This window comes from Crinia signifera, chromosome 1 (genome assembly GCF_055691185.1).
Source record: "Crinia signifera chromosome 1, ASM5569118v1, whole genome shotgun sequence".
Classification (NCBI taxonomy): Eukaryota; Metazoa; Chordata; class Amphibia; order Anura; family Myobatrachidae; genus Crinia; species Crinia signifera.
In genome coordinates this window covers 158666030-158687195 of record NC_139217.1, presented here as the reverse complement: position 1 = coordinate 158687195, position 21166 = coordinate 158666030, and positions in this window count along the sequence as shown.

Genomic DNA, 21166 nt, shown 5'->3' with positions numbered 1-21166 from the left:
ATAAGTACCCAAAATTCAAATCCTCTAACAGTCAACATTCAAATCCTCCCACAGTCAACATTCAAATTCTCTAACAGTCAACATTCAAATCCTGTAACATTCAAAATTTAAATCCTCTAACAGTCAACATTCATATCCTCTAACAGTCAACATTCAAATTATCTAACAGTCATCATTCAAAATCTGTAACATTCAACATTCAAAATCTGTAACATTCAACATTCAAATCCTGTAACAGTCAACATTCAAATCCTGTAACAGTGAAAATTCAAATTCTGAAACAGTCAACATTCAAATCCTGTAACAGTCAACATTCAAATCCTGTAACAGGCAACATTCAAACCATGTAACAATCAAAATTGAAATCATCTAACAGTCAACATTCAAATTCTCTAACAGTCAACATTCAAATTATCTAACAGTCATCATTCAAAATCTGTAACATCCAACATTCAAATCCTGTAACATTCAAAATTTAAATCATCTAACAGTCAACATTCAAATTCTCTAGCATTCAACATTCAAATCCTATAACATTCAAATTTCAAATTCTCTATGAGTCAACATTCAAATCCCCTAACAGTCAACATTCAAATCCTGTAACATTCAAATTTCAAATTCTCTAACAGTCAACATTCAAATCCTCTAACAGTCAACATTCAAATCCTGTAACATTCAACATTCAAAATCTGTAACAGTCAACATTCAAATCCTCTAACAGTCAACATTCAAATTCTCTAACAGTCAACATTCAACTTCTCTAACAGTCAACATTCAAATTCTCTAACAGTTAACATTCAAAATCTGTAACAGTCAACATTTAAATCCTCTAACAGTCAACATTTAAATTCTCTAACAGTCAACATTCAAATTCTCTAACAGTCAACATTCAAATTCTCTAACAGGTAACATTCTAATCCTCTAACAGTCATCATTCAAATCCTATAACAGTCAAAATTCAAATCCTCTAACAGTCAACATTCAAATCCTGTAACATTCAAAATTCAAATCCTCTAACAGTCAACATTCAAATCCTGTAACAGTCAACATTCAAATCCTGTAACAGTCAACATTCAAATCCTGTAACAGACAACATTCAAATCATCTAACAGTTAACATTCAAATTCTATAACAGTCAACATTCAAATTATCTAACAGTCAACATTCAAAATCTTTAACAGTCAAAAACATTTAAATTCTCTAACAGTCAACATTCAAATCCTGTAACATTCAAAATTCAAATCCTCTAACAGTCAACATTCAAATCCTCTAACAGTCAACATTCAAATCCTGTAACAGTCAACATTCAAATCCTCTAACAGTCAACATTCAAATCCTGTAACAGTCAACATTCAAATCCTGTAACAGTCAACATTCAAATTCTGTAACAGTCAACATTAAAATTGTGTAATAGTCAACATTACAATCCTCTAACAGTCAACATTACAATCCTGTAACAGTCAACATTCAAATTCTCTAACAGTCAACATTCAAATTCTCTAACAGGTAACATTCTTATCCTCTAACAGTCATCATTCAAATCCTATAACAGTCAAAATTCAAATCCTCTAACAGTCAACATTCAAATCCTGTAACATTCAAAATTCAAATCCTCTAACAGTCAACATTCAAATCCTCTAACAGTCAACATTCAAATCCTGTAACAGTCAACATTCAAATCCTGTAACAGTCAACATTAAAATCCTGTAATAGTCAACATTCCAATCCTCTAACAGTCAACATTCAAATCCTGTAACAGTCAGCATTCAAATTCGCTAACAGGTAACATTTTAATCCTCTAACAGTCATCATTCAAATCCTCTAACAGTCAAAATTCAAATCCTCTAACAGTAAACATTCAAATCATCTAACAGTCAACATTCAAATCCTCTAACAGTCAACATTCAAATTCTGTAACAGTCAACATTCAAATCCTCTAACAGTCAACATTTAAATTCTCTAACAGTCAACATTCAAAATCTGTAACAGTCAACATTCAAATCCTCTAACAGTAAACATTCAAATCCTCTAACAGTCAACATTAAAATTATCTAACAGTCATCATTCAAAATCTGTAACATTCAACATTCAAATCCTGTAACAGTCAAAATTCAAATCCTCTAACAGTCAACATTCAAATTCAGAAACAGTCAACATTCAAAATCTGTAACAGTCAACATTTAAATTCTATAACAGTCAACATTCAAATTCTGAAACAGTCAACATTCAATATCTGTAACAGTCAACATTTAAATCCTGTAACAGTCAAAATTCAAATCCTCTAACAGTCAACATTCAAATCCTCTACCAGTCAACATTCAAATCCTCTAACAGTCAATATTCAAATTCTGAAACAATCAATATTCAAAATCTGTAACAGTCAACATTCAAATCCTCTAACAGTTAACATTCAAATCCTCTAACAGTCAACATTCAAATTATCTAACAGTCAATATTCAAATTCTGAAACAATCAATATTCAAAATCTGTAACAGTCAACATTCAAATCCTCTAACAGTCAACATTCAAAATCTGTAACAGTCAACATTCAAATCCTGTAACATTCAAATTTCAAATTCTCTAACAGTCAACATTCAAATTCTCTAACAGTCAACATTCAAATCCTCTAACAGTCAACATTCAAATCCTGTAACATTCAAATTTCAAATTCTCTAACAGTCAACATTCAAATTCTCTAACAGTCAACATTCATATCCTCTAACAGTCAACATTCAAATGATCTAACAGTCATCATTTAAAATCTGTAACATTCAACATTCAAAATCTGTAACATTCAACATTCAAATCCTGTAACAGTCAACATTCAAATACTGTAACAGTGAAAATTCAAATTCTGAAATAGTCAACATTCAAATCCTGTAACAGTCAACATTCAAATCCTGTAACAGGCAACATTCAAACCATGTAACAGTCAAAATTCAAATCATCTAACAGTCAACATTCAAATTCTCTAACAGTCAACATTTAAATAATCTAACAGTCATTGATCAAAATCTGTAACATCCAACATTCAAATCCTGTAAAATTCAAAATTCAAATCCTCTAACAGTCAACATTCAAATCCTGTAACATTCAAAAATCAAATCCTCTACCAGTCAACATTCAAATCCTCTAACAGTCAACATTCAAATCCTGTAACAGTCAACATTCAAATCCTCTAACAGTCAACATTCAAATCCTGTAACAGTCAACATTCAAATTCTGTAACAGTCAACATTCAAATCCTGTAACAGTCAACATTCAAATCGTGTAATAGTCAACATTCCAATGCTCTAACAGTCAACATTCAAATCCTCTAACAGTCAACATTCAAATTCTCTAACAGTCAACATTCAAATTCTCTAACAGGTAACATTCTAATCCTCTAACAGTCATCATTCAAATCCTATAACAGTCAAAATTCAAATCCTCTAACAGTCAATATTCAAATTCTCTAACAATCAACATTCAAATCCTCTAACAGTCAACATTCAAATCCTCTAACAGTCAACATTCAAATCCTGTAACAGTCAACATTCAAATCCTGTAACAGTCAACATTAAAATCCTGTAATAGTCAACATTCCAATCCTCTAACAGTCAACATTCAAATCCTCTAACAGTCAGCATTCAAATTCGCTAACAGGTAACATTTTAATCCTCTAACAGTCATCATTCAAATCCTCTAACAGTCAAAATTCAAATCTTCTAACAGTAAACATTCAAATCATCTAACAGTCAACATTCAAATCCTCTAACAGTCAACATTCAAAATCTGTAACAGACAACATTTAAATTCTGTAACAGTCAACATTCAAATCCTGTAACAGTCAACATTCAAATCCTGTAACAGGCAACATTCAAACCATGTAACAGTCAAAATTCAAATCATCTAACAGTCAACATTTAAATTCTCTAACAGTCAACATTTAAATAATCTAACAGTCATTGATCAAAATCTGTAACATCCAACATTCAAATCCTGTAAAATTCAAAATTCAAATCCTCTAACAGTCAACATTCAAATCCTGTAACATTCAAAAATCAAATCCTCTACCAGTCAACATTCAAATCCTCTAACAGTCAACATTCAAATCCTGTAACAGTCAACATTCAAATCCTCTAACAGTCAACATTCAAATCCTGTAACAGTCAACATTCAAATTCTGTAACAGTCAACATTCAAATCCTGTAACAGTCAACATTCAAATCGTGTAATAGTCAACATTCCAATGCTCTAACAGTCAACATTAAAATCCTCTAACAGTCAACATTCAAATTCTCTAACAGTCAACATTCAAATTCTCTAACAGGTAACATTCTAATCCTCTAACAGTCATCATTCAAATCCTATAACAGTCAAAATTCAAATCCTCTAACAGTCAATATTCAAATTCTCTAACAATCAACATTCAAATCCTTTAACAGTCAACATTCAAATCCTCTAACAGTCAACATTCAAATCCTGTAACAGTCAACATTCAAATCCTGTAACAGTCAACATTAAAATCCTGTAATAGTCAACATTCCAATCCTCTAACAGTCAACATTCAAATCCTCTAACAGTCAGCATTCAAATTCGCTAACAGGTAACATTTTAATCCTCTAACAGTCATCATTCAAATCCTCTAACAGTCAAAATTCAAATCCTCTAACAGTAAACATTCAAATCATCTAACAGTCAACATTCAAATCCTCTAACAGTCAACATTCAAAATCCTCTAACAGTCAGCATTCAAATTCGCTAACAGGTAACATTTTAATCCTCTAACAGTCATCATTCAAATCCTCTAACAGTCAAAATTCAAATCCTCTAACAGTAAACATTCAAATCATCTAACAGTCAACATTCAAATCCTCTAACAGTCAACATTCAAAATCTGTAACAGACAACATTTAAATTCTGTAACAGTCAACATTCAAATCCTGTAACAGTCAACATTCAAATCCTCTAACAGTCAACATTCAAAATCTGTAACATTCAACATTCAAATCCTCTAATAGTCAAAATTCAAATCCTCTAACAGTCAACATTCAAATTCAGAAACAGTCAACATTCAAAATCTGTAACAGTCAACATTTAAATCCTGTAACAGTCAAAATTCAAATCCTCTAACAGTCAACATTCAAATCCTCTACCAGTCAACATTCAAATCCTCTAACAGTCAATATTCAAATTCTGAAACAATCAATATTCAAAATCTGTAACAGTCAACATTCAAATCCTCTAACAGTTAACATTCAAATCCTCTAACAGTCAACATTCAAATTATCTAACAGTTAACATTCAAATCCTCTAACAGTCAACATTCAAATTATCTAACAGTCACCATTCAAAATCTGTAACATTCTACATTCAAATCCTGTAACAGTCAAAATTCAAATCCTCTAACAGTCAACATTCAAATTCTCTAACAGTCAACATTCAAATCCTGTAACATTCAAATTTCAAATTCTCTAACTGTCAACATTCAAAACCTCTAACAGTCAATATTCAAATTCTCTAACAATCAACATTCAAATCCTCTAACAGTCAACATTCAAATCCTCTAACAGTCAACATTCAAATCCTCTAACAGTCAACATTCAAATCCTCTAACAGTCAATATTCAAATTCTGAAACAATCAATATTCAAAATCTGTAACAGTCAACATTCAAATCCTCTAACAGTCAACATTCAAAATCTGTAACAGTCAACATTGAAATCCTGTAACATTCAAATTTCAAATTCTCTAACAGTCAACATTCAAATTCTCTAACAGTCAACATTCAAATCCTCTAACAGTCAACATTCAAATCCTGTAACATTCAAAATTCAAATCCTCTAACAGTCAACATTCATATCCTCTAACAGTCAACATTCAAATTATCTAACAGTCATCATTTAAAATCTGTAACATTCAACATTCAAAATCTGTAACAGTAAACATTCAAATCCTCTAACAGTCAACATTAAAATTATCTAACAGTCATCATTCAAAATCTGTAACATTCAACATTCAAATCCTGTAACAGTCAAAATTCAAATCCTCTAACAGTCAACATTCAAATTCAGAAACAGTCAACATTCAAAATCTGTAACAGTCAACATTTAAATTCTATAACAGTCAACATTCAAATTCTGAAACAGTCAACATTCAATATCTGTAACAGTCAACATTTAAATCCTGTAACAGTCAAAATTCAAATCCTCTAACAGTCAACATTCAAATCCTCTACCAGTCAACATTCAAATCCTCTAACAGTCAATATTCAAATTCTGAAACAATCAATATTCAAAATCTGTAACAGTCAACATTCAAATCCTCTAACAGTTAACATTCAAATCCTCTAACAGTCAACATTCAAATTATCTAACAGTCAATATTCAAATTCTGAAACAATCAATATTCAAAATCTATAACAGTCAACATTCAAATCCTCTAACAGTCAACATTCAAAATCTGCAACAGTCAACATTCAAATCCTGTAACATTCAAATTTCAAATTCTCTAACAGTCAACATTCAAATTCTCTAACAGTCAACATTCAAATCCTCTAACAGTCAACATTCAAATCCTGTAACATTCAAATTTCAAATTCTCTAACAGTCAACATTCAAATTCTCTAACAGTCAACATTCATATCCTCTAACAGTCAACATTCAAATGATCTAACAGTCATCATTTAAAATCTGTAACATTCAACATTCAAAATCTGTAACATTCAACATTCAAATCCTGTAACAGTCAACATTCAAATACTGTAACAGTGAAAATTCAAATTCTGAAATAGTCAACATTCAAATCCTGTAACAGTCAACATTCAAATCCTGTAACAGGCAACATTCAAACCATGTAACAGTCAAAATTCAAATCATCTAACAGTCAACATTCAAATTCTCTAACAGTCAACATTTAAATAATCTAACAGTCATTGATCAAAATCTGTAACATCCAACATTCAAATCCTGTAAAATTCAAAATTCAAATCCTCTAACAGTCAACATTCAAATCCTGTAACATTCAAAAATCAAATCCTCTACCAGTCAACATTCAAATCCTCTAACAGTCAACATTCAAATCCTGTAACAGTCAACATTCAAATCCTCTAACATTCAACATTCAAATCCTGTAACAGTCAACATTCAAATTCTGTAACAGTCAACATTCAAATCCTGTAACAGTCAACATTCAAATCGTGTAATAGTCAACATTCCAATGCTCTAACAGTCAACATTCAAATCCTCTAACAGTCAACATTCAAATTCTCTAACAGTCAACATTCAAATTCTCTAACAGGTAACATTCTAATCCTCTAACAGTCATCATTCAAATCCTATAACAGTCAAAATTCAAATCCTCTAACAGTCAATATTCAAATTCTCTAACAATCAACATTCAAATCCTCTAACAGTCAACATTCAAATCCTCTAACAGTCAACATTCAAATCCTGTAACAGTCAACATTCACATCCTGTAACAGTCAACATTAAAATCCTGTAATAGTCAACATTCCAATCCTCTAACAGTCAACATTCAAATCCTCTAACAGTCAGCATTCAAATTCGCTAACAGGTAACATTATAATCCTCTAACAGTCATCATTCAAATCCTCTAACAGTCAAAATTCAAACCCTCTAACAGTAAACATTCAAATCATCTAACAGTCAACATTCAAATCCTCTAACAGTCAACATTCAAAATCTGTAACAGACAACATTTAAATTCTGTAACAGTCAACATTCAAATCCTGTAACAGTCAACATTCAAATCCTCTAACAGTCAACATTCAAAATCTGTAACATTCAACATTCAAATCCTCTAATAGTCAAAATTCAAATCCTCTAACAGTCAACATTCAAATTCAGAAACAGTCAACATTCAAAATCTGTAACAGTCAACATTTAAATCCTGTAACAGTCAACATTCAAATCCTCTACCAGTCAACATTCAAATCCTCTAACAGTCAATATTCAAATTCTGAAACAATCAATATTCAAAATCTGTAACAGTCAACATTCAAATCCTCTAACAGTTAACATTCAAATCCTCTAACAGTCAACATTCAAATTATCTAACAGTTAACATTCAAATCCTCTAACAGTCAACATTCAAATTATCTAACAGTCACCATTCAAAATCTGTAACATTCTACATTCAAATCCTGTAACAGTCAAAATTCAAATCCTCTAACAGTCAACATTCAAATTCTCTAACAGTCAACATTCAAATCCTGTAACATTCAAATTTCAAATTCTCTAACTGTCAACATTCAAAACCTCTAACAGTCAATATTCAAATTCTCTAACAATCAACATTCAAATCCTCTAACAGTCAACATTCAAATCCTCTAACAGTCAACATTCAAATCCTCTAACAGTCAACATTCAAATCCTCTAACAGTCAATATTCAAATTCTGAAACAATCAATATTCAAAATCTGTAACAGTCAACATTCAAATCCTCTAACAGTCAACATTCAAAATCTGTAACAGTCAACATTCAAATTCTGTAACATTCAAATTTCAAATTCTCTAACAGTCAACATTCAAATTCTCTAACAGTCAACATTCAAATCCTCTAACAGTCAACATTCAAATCCTGTAACATTCAAAATTCAAATCCTCTAACAGTCAACATTCATATCCTCTAACAGTCAACATTCAAATTATCTAACAGTCATCATTTAAAATCTGTAACATTCAACATTCAAAATCTGTAACATTCAACATTCAAATCCTGTAACAGTCAACATTCAAATCCTGTAACAGTGAAAATTCAAATTCTGAAATAGTCAACATTCAAATACTGTAACAGTCAACATTCAAATCCTGTAACAGGCAACATTCAAACCATGTAACAGTCAAAATTCAAATCATCTAACAGTCAACATTCAAATTCTCTAACAGTCAACATTCAAATAATCTAACAGTTATCGTTCAAAATCTGTAACATCCAACATTCAAATCCTGTAACATTCAAAATTCAAATCCTCTAACAGTCAACATTCAAATCCTGTAACATTCAAAATTCAAATCCTCTAACAGTCAACATTCAAATTCTCTAACAGTCAACATTTAAATCCTATAACATTCAAATTTCAAATTCTCTAACGGTCAACATTCAAATCCTCTAACAGTCAATATTCAAATCCTGTAACATTCAAATTTCGAATTCTCTAACAGTGAACATTCAAATCCTCTTACAGTCAACATTCAAATCCTGTAACATTTAAAATTCAAATCCTCTAACAGTCAACATTCATATCCTCTAACATTTAACATTCAAATTATCCAACAGTCATCATTCAAAATCTGTAACATTCAACATTCAAAATCTGTAACAGTCAACATTCAAATCCTGTAGCAGTGAAGATTCAAATTCTGAAACAGTCAACATTCAAATCCTGTAACAGTCAACATTCAAATCCTGTAACAGACAACATTCAAATCATCCTAACAGTCAACATTCAAATTCTCTAACAGTCAACATTCAAATTATCTAACAGTCATCATTCAAAATCTGTAACATCCAACATTCAAATCCTGTAACATTCAAAATTCAAATCCTCTAACAGTCAACATTCAAATTCTCTAACATTCAACATTCAAATCCTGTAACATTCAAATTTCAAATTCTCTAACAGTCAACATTCAAATCCTCTAACAGTCAACATTCAAATCCTGTAACAGTCAACATTCAAATCATGTAACAGACAACATTCAAGCCCTGTAACAGTAAAAATTCAAATCATCTAACAGTCAACATTCAAATTCTCTAACAGTAAACATTCAAATGATCTAACAGTCATCATTCAAAATCTGTAACATCCAACATTCAAATCCTGTAACAATCAAAATTCAAATTCTCTAACATTCAAAATTTAAATCCTCTAACAGTCAACATTCAAATCCTGTAACATTCAAATTTCAAATTCTTTAACAGTCAACATTCAAATCCTCTTACAGTCAACATCCAAATCCTGTAACATTCAAAATTCATATCCTCTAACAGCAAACATTCATATCCTCTAACAGTCAACATTCAAATTATCTAACATTCAATATTCAAATCCTGTAACAGTAAAGATTCAAATCCTCTAACAGTCAACATTCAAATTCTGAAACAGTCAACATTCAAAATCTGTAACAGTCAACATTTAAATTCTATAACAGTCAGCATTCAAATTCTGAAACAGTCAACATTCAAAATCTGTAACAGTCAACATTCAAATCCTCTAACAGTCAACATTCAAATCCTCTAACAGTCAATGTTCAAATTCTGAAACAATCAACATTCAAAATCTATAACAGTCAACATTCAAATCCTTTAACAATCAACATTCAAATCCTCTAACAGTCAAAATTTGGTACTTATGTAATATCTGGACTCCAGGTTTTCTTATGAGACCGTGTCCCCTCGCGGGGCACGCTGGGCTTGCCACGCTTTGGGCACGGTGGCTTGCTGCGCTAGCCACACTATATAAAATCAACTACATGCGCAGTTGGATAGTAGGGGTATGAAAAAATGGTGTGCATTTAACATGGGAGTCCAGATAATACATAAGTACCCAAAATTCAAATCCTCTAACAGTCAACATTCAAATCCTCCCACAGTCAACATTCAAATTCTCTAGCAGTCAACATTCAAATCCTGTAACATTCAAAATTCAAATCCTCTAACAGTCAACATTCATATCCTCTAACAGTCAACATTCAAATTATCTAACAGTGATCATTCAAAATCTGTAACATTCAACATTCAAAATCTGTAACATTCAACATTCAAATCCTGTAACAAACAACATTCAAATCCTGTAACAGTGAAAATTCAAATTCTGAAACAGTCAACATTCAAATCCTGTAACAGTCAACATTCAAATCCTGTAACAGGCAACATTCAAACCATGTAACAGTCAAAATTGAAATCCTCTAACAGTCAACATTCAAATCCTATAACATTCAAATTTCAAATTCTCTATCAGTCAACGTTCAAATCCTCTAACAGTCAACATTCAAATCCTGTAACATTCAAATTTCAAATTCTCTAACAGTCAACATTCAAATCCTCTAACAGTCAACATTCAAATCCTGTAACATTCAACATTCAAAATCTGTAACAGTCGACATTCAAATCCTCTAACAGTCAACATTCAAATTCTCTAACAGTCAACATTCAACTTCTCTAACAGTCAACATTCAAATTCTCTAACAGTTAACATTCAAAATCTGTAACAGTCAACATTTAAATCCTCTAACAGTCAACATTCAAATCGTCTAACAGTCAACATTCAAATCCTGTAACAGTCAACATTCAAATCCTGTAACAGTCAACATTCAAATCCTGTAACAGACAACATTCAAATCATCTAACAGTCAACATTCAAATTCTCTAACAGTCAACATTCAAATTATCTAACAGTCATCATTCAAAATCTGTAACATCCGACATTCAAATCCTGTAACATTCAAAATTCAAATCCTCTAACAAGCAACATTCAAATTCTCTAACATTCAACATTCAAATCCTGTAACATTCAAATTTCAAATTCTCTAACAGTCAACATTCAAATCCTCTAACAGTCAAAATTCAAATCCTGTAACATTCAAAATTCAAATCCTCTAACAATCAACATTCAAATTCTCTAACATTTAACATTCAAATCCTGTAACATTCAAATTTCAAATTCTCTAACAGTCATCATTCAAATCCTGTAACAGTCAACATTCAAATTCTGTAAGGGTGAAAATTCAATTTCTGAAACAGTCAACATTCAAATCCTGTAACAGTCAACATTCAAATCCTGTAACAGACAACATTGAAAATCTGTAACAGTCAAAATTCAAATCAACTAACAGTCAACATTCAAATTATCTAACAGTCATCATTCAAAATCTGTAACAGCCAACATTCAAATCATGTAACAGTCAAAATTCAAATCCTCTAACAGTCAACATTCAAATTCTGAAACAGTCAACATTCAAAATCTGTAACAGTCAACATTTAAATTCTATTACAGTCAATATTCAAATTCTGAAACATTTAACATGCAAAATCTGTAACAGTCAACATTTAAATCCTGTAACAGTCACAATTCAAATCCTCTAACAGTCAACATTCAAATCCTTTAACAGTCAACATTTAAATCCTCTAACAGTCAACATTCAAACCATGTAACAGTCAAAATTGAAATCATCTAACAGTCAACATTCAAATCCTATAACATTCAAATTTTAAATTCTCTATCAGTCAACCTTCAAATCCTCTAACAGTCAACATTCAAATCCTGTAACATTCAAATTTCAAATCCTGTAACAGGCAACATTCAAACCATGTAACAGTCAAAATTGAAATCATCTAACAGTCAACATTCAAATCCTATAACATTCAAATTTCAAATTCTCTATCAGTCAACGTTCAAATCCTCTAACAGTCAATATTCAAATCCTGTAACATTCAAATTTCAAATTCTCTAACAGTCAACATTCAAATCCTCTAACAGTCAACATTCAAATCCTGTAACATTCAACATTCAAAATCTGTAACAGTCAACATTCAAATCCTCTAACAGTCAACATTCAAATTCTCTAACAGTCAACATTCAACTTCTCTAACAGTCAACATTCAAATTCTCTAACAGTTAACATTCAAAATCTGTAACAGTCAACATTTAAATCCTCTAACAGTCAACATTCAAATCCTCTAACAGTCAACATTCAAATCCTGTAACAGTCAAAATTCAAATCCTGTAACAGTCAACATTCAAATCCTGTAACAGACAACATTCAAATCATCTAACAGTCAACATTCAAATCCTCTAACAGTCAACATTCAAATTCTCTAACAGTCAACATTCAACTTCTCTAACAGTCAACATTCAAATTCTCTAACAGTTAACATTCAAAATCTGTAACAGTCAACATTTAAATCCTCTAACAGTCAACATTCAAATCCTCTAACAGTCAACATTCAAATCCTGTAACAGTCAAAATTCAAATCCTGTAACAGTCAACATTCAAATCCTGTAACAGACAACATTCAAATCATCTAACAGTCAACATTCAAATTCTCTAACAGTCAACATTCAAATTATCTAACAGTCATCATTCAAAATCTGTAACATCCGACATTCAAATCCTGTAACATTCAAAATTCAAATCCTCTAACAAGCAACATTCAAATTCTCTAACATTCAACATTCAAATCCTGTAACATTCAAATTTCAAATTCTCTAACAGTCAACATTCAAATCCTCTAACAGTCAACATTCAAATCCTGTAACATTCAAAATTCAAATCCTCTAACAATCAACATTCAAATTCTCTAACATTCAACATTCAAATCCTGTAACATTCAAATTTCAAATTCTCTAACAGTCATCATTCAAATCCTGTAACAGTCAACATTCAAATCCTGTAAGGGTGAAAATTCAATTTCTGAAACAGTCAACATTCAAATCCTGTAACAGTCAACATTCAAATCCTGTAACAGACAACATTGAAAATCTGTAACAGTCAAAATTCAAATCAACTAACAGTCAACATTCAAATTATCTAACAGTCATCATTCAAAATCTGTAACAGCCAACATTCAAATCCTGTAACAGTCAAAATTCAAATCCTCTAACAGTCAACATTCAAATTCTGAAACAGTCAACATTCAAAATCTGTAACAGTCAACATTTAAATTCTATTACAGTCAATATTCAAATTCTGAAACATTTAACATGCAAAATCTGTAACAGTCAACATTTAAATCCTGTAACAGTCACAATTCAAATCCTCTAACAGTCAACATTCAAATCCTTTAACAGTCAACATTTAAATCCTCTAACAGTCAACATTCAAATCCTTTAACAGTCAACATTTAAATCCTCTAACAGTCAACATTCAAATCCTCTAACCAGGGCTATTTTTGTGCAGGCTCCAGCAGGAACTGTGGCCCTTATTCTAGTTCACTCTTTCTGACAAAATATTTCTTAGAGGGACAAAACCATGTGCACTTCAGGTGTAGCAGGTGTAAAACCCCACCCAAATCTAATTATCTCTGGACAAGTAACACCTGCCTCACCTGCAGTGCACGTGGTTTTGTCCATCTGAGAAATATTTTGTCAGAAAGAGTGAACTAGAATAAGGACCACAGTTCCTGCTGGAGCCTGCACAAAAATAGCCCTGCCTCTAACAGTCAATATTCAAATTCTGAAACAATCAATATTTAAAATCTGTAACAGTCAACATTCAAATCCTCTAACAGTCAACATTCAAATTATCTAACAGTCATCATTCAAAATCTGTAACATTCAACATTCAAATCCTGTAACAGTCAATATTTAAATCCTCTAACAGTCAACATTTAAATTCTCTAACAGTCAACATTCAAATCCTGTAACATTCAAATTTCAAATTCTCTAACAGTCAACATTCAAATCTTTTAACAGTCAACATTCAAATCCTGTAACATTCAAAATTCAAATCCACTAACAGTCAACATTCATATCCTCTAACAGTCAACATTCAAATTATCTAACACCATCATTCAAATCCTCTAACAGTCAATATTCAAATTCTGAAACAATCAATATTCAAAATATGTAACAGTCAACATTCAAATCCTCTAACAGTAAACATTCACATTCTCTAACAGTCAACATTCAAATTCTCTAACAGGCAACATTCAAATCCTCTAACAGTCATCAATCAAATCCTCTAACAGTGAAAATTCAAATCCTCTAACAGTCAACATTATAATCCTCTTAACAGTCAACATTCAAATTCTTTAACAGTCAACTTTCATATCCTGTAACATTCAAAATTCAAATCCTCTAATAGTCAATATTCAAATTCTCTAACAGTCAACATTCAAATCCTGTAACATTCAAATTTCACATTCTCTAACAGTCAACATTCAAATCCTCTAACAGTCAACATTCAAATCCTCTAACAGTCAACATTCATATCCTCTAACAGTCAACATTCAAATTATCTAACAGTCATCATTCAAAATCTGTAACATTAAACATTCAAATCCTGTAACAGTCAAAATTCAAATCCTCTAACCGTCAACATTCAAATTCTGAAACAATCAACATCCAAAATCTGTAACAGTCAACGTTTAAATTCTATAACAGTCAACATTCAAATCCTGTAACAGACAACGTTCAAATCCTGTAACAGTCAAAATTCAAATCATCTAACAGTCAACATTCAAATCTTCTAACAGTCAACATTCAAATCCTCTAACAGTCAATATTCAAGTTCTGAAACAATCAACATTCAAAATCTGTAACAGTCAACATTCAAATCCTTTAACAGTCAACATTCAAATCCTCTAACAGTCAAAATTCAAATCCTCTAACAGTCAACATTCAAATCCTCTAACAGTCAACATTCAAATTCTCCAACAGTCAACATTCAAATCCTGTAACATTCAAAATTCAAATCCTCTAACAGTCAACATTCAAATTCTCTCTCTAACAGTCAACATTCAAATCCTGTAACATTCAAATTTCAAATTCTCTAACAGTCAACATTCAAATTCTCTAAAAGTCACCATTCAAATCCTCTAACAGTCAACATTCAAATCCTGTAACATTCAAAATTCAAATCCTCTAACAGTCAACATTCATATCCTCTAACAGTCAACATTCAAATTATCTAACAGTCATCATTTAAAATCTGTAACATTCAACATTCAAAATCTGTAACATTCAACATTCAAATCCTGTAACAGTGAACATTCAAATCCTGTAACAGTGAAAATTCAAATTCTGAAATAGTCAACATACAAATCCTGTAACAGTCAACATTCAAATCCTGTAACAGGCAACATTCAAACCATGTAACAGTCAAAATTCAAATCATCTAACAGTCAACATTCAAATTCTCTAACAGTCAACATTCAAATAATCTAACAGTCATCGTTCAAAATCTGTAACATCCAACATTCAAATCCTGTAACATTCAAAATTCAAATCCTCTAACAGTCAACATTCAAATCCTGTAACATTCAAAATTCAAATCCTCTAACAGTCAACATTCAAATTCTCTAACAGTCAACATTTAAATCCTATAACATTCAAATTTCAAATTCTCTAACGGTCAACATTCAAATCCTCTAACAGTCAACATTCAAATCCTGTAACATTCAAATTTCGAATTCTCTAACAGTGAACATTCAAATCCTCTTACAGTCAACATTCAAATCCTGTAACATTCAAAATTCAAATCCTCTAACAGTCAACATTCATATCCTCTAACATTTAACATTCAAATTATCCAACAGTCATCATTCAAAATCTGTAACATTCAACATTCAAAATCTGTAACAGTCAACATTCAAATCCTGTAACAGTGAAAATTCAAATTCTGAAACAGTCAACATTCAAATCATGTAACAGTCAACATTCAAATCCTGTAACAGACAACATTCAAATCCTCTAACAGTCAACATTTATATCTTCTAACAGTCCACATTCAAATTATCTAACAGTCATCATTCAAAATCTGTAACATTCAAATCCTGTAACAGTGAAAATTCAAATCCTCTAACAGTCAACATTCAAATCCTGTAATAGTGAAAATTCAAATTCTGAAACAGTCAACATTCAAATCCTGTAACATTCAACATTCAAATCCTGTAACATTCAACATTCAAATCCTGTAACAGTCAACATTTAAATCCTCTAACAGTCAACATTCAAATCCTCTAACAGTCCCCGTTCAAATCCTCTAACAGTCAACATTCAAATTCTCTAACAGTCAACATTCAAAATCTGTACCAGTTCAAATTCTGTAACAGTCAACATTCAAATTCTCTAACAGTCAACATTCAAATCCTGTAACATTCAAAATTCAAATCCTCTAACAGTCAACATTCAAATTCTCTCTCTAACAGTCAACATTCAAATCCTGTAACATTCAAATTTCAAATTCTCTAACAGTCAACATTCACATCCTCTAACAGTCAACATTCAAATCCTTTAACATTCAAAATTCAAATCCTCTAACAGTCAACATTCATATCCTCTAACAGTCAACATTCAAATTATCTAACAGTCATCATTCAAAATCTGTAACATTCAACATTCAAAATCTGTAACATTCAACATTCAAATCCTGTAACAGTCAACATTCAAATCCTGTAACAGTGAAAATTCAAATTCTGAAACAGTCAACATTCAAATCCTGTAACAGTCAACATTCAAATCCTGTAACAGGCAACATTCAAACCATGTAACAGTCAAAATTCAAATCATCTAACAGTCAACATTCAAATTCTCTAACAGTCAACATTCAACTTCTCTAACAGTCAACATTCAAATTATCTAAGAGTTAACATTCAAAATCTGTAACAGTCAACATTTAAATCCTCTAACAGTCAACATTCAAATCCTCTATCAGTCCCCGTTCAAATCCTCTAACAGTCAACATTCAAATTCTCTAACAGTCAACATTCAAAATCTGTACCAGTTCAAATTCTGAAACAGTCAACATTCAAATTCTATAACAGTCATCATTCAAATCCAGTAACATTCAAAATTCAACTCCTCTAACAGTCAACATTCAAATCCTCTAATAGTCAACATTCAAATTCTCTAACTATCAACATTCAAATCTTTAACAGTCAACATTCAAATTCTCTAAATGTCAACAATTAAATCCTCTAACAGAAAACATTCAAATTCTGTAACAGTCAACATTCATGTTCTCTAACAGTCAATATTCATATTCTCTAACAGTCAACATTCAAATCCTGTAACATTCAAAATTCAAATACTGTAACAGACAACATTCAAATCCTTTAACAGTCAACATTCAAATCCTGTAACAATCAACATTTAAATTCTATAACTGTCAACATTCAAATTCTGAAACAGTCAACATTCAAAATCTGTAACAGTCAACACTTAAATCCTGTAACAGTAAAAATTCAAATCCTCTAACAGTCAACATTCAAATCCTCTAACAGACAACATTCAAATCCTGTAACATACAAAATTCAAATCCTGTAACAGACAACATTCAAATCCTGTAACAGTCAACATTCAAATCCTGTAACAGTCTACGTTCAAATCCTGTAACAGTCAACATTCAAAATCTGTAACAGTCAACATTCAAATCCTGTGACAGTCAACATTCAAATTCTCTAACAGTCAACATTCAAATTATCTAACAGTCATCATTCAAAATCTGTAACATCCAACATTCAAATCCTGTAACATTCAAAATTCAAATCCTCTAACAGTCAACATTCAAATTCTCTAACAGTCAACATTCAAATCCTGTAACATTCAAAAGTCAAATCCTCTAACAGTCAACATTCAAATCCTCTAACACTCAACATTCAAATCCTCTAACAGTCAATTTTCAAATTCTAAAACAGTCAACATTCAAATCCTGTAACAGTCATCATTCAAAATCTGTATCATTCAACATCTTTAACATTCAACATTCAAATCCTGTAACATTCAACATTCAAATCCTGTAACAGTGAAAATTCAAATTCTGAAACAGTCAACATTCAAATCCTGTAACAGTCAACATTCAAATCCTGTAACATACAACATCCAAACCCTTTAACAGTCAAAATTCAAATCATCTAACATTCAACATTCAAATTCTCTAACAGTCAACATTCAAATTATCTAACAGTCATCATTCAAAATCTGTAACATCCAACATTTAAATCCTGTAACATTCAAAATTCAAATCCTCTAACAGTCAACATTCAAATCCTGTAACATTCAAATTTCAAATTCTCTACAAGTCAACATTCAAATCCTGTAACATTCAACATTCAAATCCTGTAACATTCAAAATTCAAATCCTCTAACAGTCAACATTCATATCCTCTAACAGTCAACATTCAAATTATCTAACAGTCATCATTCAAAATCTGTAACATCCAACATTCAATCCTGTAACATTCAAAATTCAAATCCTCTAACAGTCAACATTCAAAATCTCTAACAGTCAACATTCAAATCCTGTAACATTCAAAATTCAAATCCTCTAACAATCAACATTCAAATCCTCTAACACTCAACATTCAAATCCTCTAACAGTCAATTTTCAAATTCTGAAACAGTCAACTTTCAAATCCTGTAACAGTCATCATTCAAAATCTGTAACATTCAACATTCAAAATCTGTAACATTCAACATTCAAATCCTGTAACAGACAACATTCAAATCCTGTAACAGTCAACATTCAAATCCTGTAACATACAACATTCAAACCCTTTAACAGTCAAAATTCAAATAATCTAACATTCAACATTCAAATTCTCTAACAGTCAACATTCAAATTATCTAACAGTCATCATTCAAAATCTGTAACATCCAACATTCAAATCCTGTAACATTCAAAATTCAAATCCTCTAACAGTCAATATTCAAATTCTCTAACAGTCAACATTCAAATCCTGTAACATTCAAATTTCAAATTCTCTAACAGTCAACATTCAAATCCTCTAACAGTCAACATTCAAATCCTGTAACATTCAAAATTCAAATTATCTAACAGTCATCATTCAAAATCTGTAACATTCAAATCCTGTAACAGTCAAAATTCAAATCCTCTAACAGTCAACATTCAAATTCTCTAACAGTCAACATTCAAATCCTGTAACATTCAAAATTCAAATACTCTAACAGTCAACATTTATATTTTCTAACAATCAACATTCAAATTATCTAACAGTCATCATTCAAAATCTGCAACATTCAACATTCAAATCCTGTAACAGTCAAAATTCAAATCCTCTAACAGTCAACATTCAAATCATGTAACAGTGAAAATTCAAATTCTGAAACAGTCAACATTCAAATCCTGTAACATTCAACATTCAAATCCTGTAACAGACAACATTCAAATCCTGTAACAGTCAAAATTCAAATCATCTAACAGTCAACATTCAAATTCTCTAACAGTCAACATTCAACTTCTCTAACAGTCAACATTCAAATTATCTAACAGTTAACATTCAAAATCTGTAACAGTCAACATTTAAATCCTCTAACAGTCAACATTCAAATCCTCTAACAGTCAACATTCAAATCCTGTAACAGTCAACATTCAAATCCTGTAACAGTCAACATTCAAATCCTGTAATAGACAACATTCAAATCATCTAACAGTCAACATTCAAATTCTCTAACAGTCAACATTCAAATTATCTAACAGTCATCATTCAAAATCTGTAACATCCGACATTCAAATCCTGTAACATTCAAAATTCAAATCCTCTAACAAGCAACATTCAAATTCTCTAACATTCAACATTCAAATCCTGTAACATTCAAATTTCAAATTCTCTAACAGTCAACATTCAAATCCTCTAACAGTCAACATTCAAATCCTGTAACATTCAAAATTCAAATCCTCTAACAATCAACATTCAAATTCTCTAACATTCAACATTCAAATCCTGTAACATTTAAATTTCAAATTCTCTAACAGTCATCATTCAAATCCTGTAACAGTCAACATTCAAATCCTGTAAGGGTGAAAATTCAATTTCTGAAACAGTCAACATTCAAATCCTGTAACAGTCAACATTCAAATCCTGTAACAGACAACATTGAAAATCTGTAACAGTCAAAATTCAAATCAACTAACAGTCAACATTCAAATTATCTAACAGTCATCATTCAAAATCTGTAACAGCCAACATTCAAATCCTGTAACAGTCAAAATTCAAATCCTCTAACAGTCAACATTCAAATTCTGAAACAGTCAACATTCAAAATCTGTAACAGTCAACATTTAAATTCTATTACAGTCAATATTCAAATTCTGAAACATTTAACATGCAAAATCTGTAACAGTCAACATTTAAATCCTGTAACAGTCACAATTCAAATCCTCTAATAGTCAACATTCAAATCCTTTAACAGTCAACATTTAAATCCTCTAACAGTCAACATTCAAACCATGTAACAGTCAAAATTGAAATCATCTAACAGTCAACATTCAAATCCTATAACATTCAAATTTCAAATTCCCTATCAGTCAACCTTCAAATCCTCTAACAGTCAACATTCAAATCCTGTAACATTCAAATTTCAAATCCTGTAACAGGCAACATTCAAACCATGTAACAGTCAAAATTGAAATCATCTAACAGTCAACATTCAAATCCTATAACATTCAAATTTCAAATTCTCTATCAGTCAACGTTCAAAT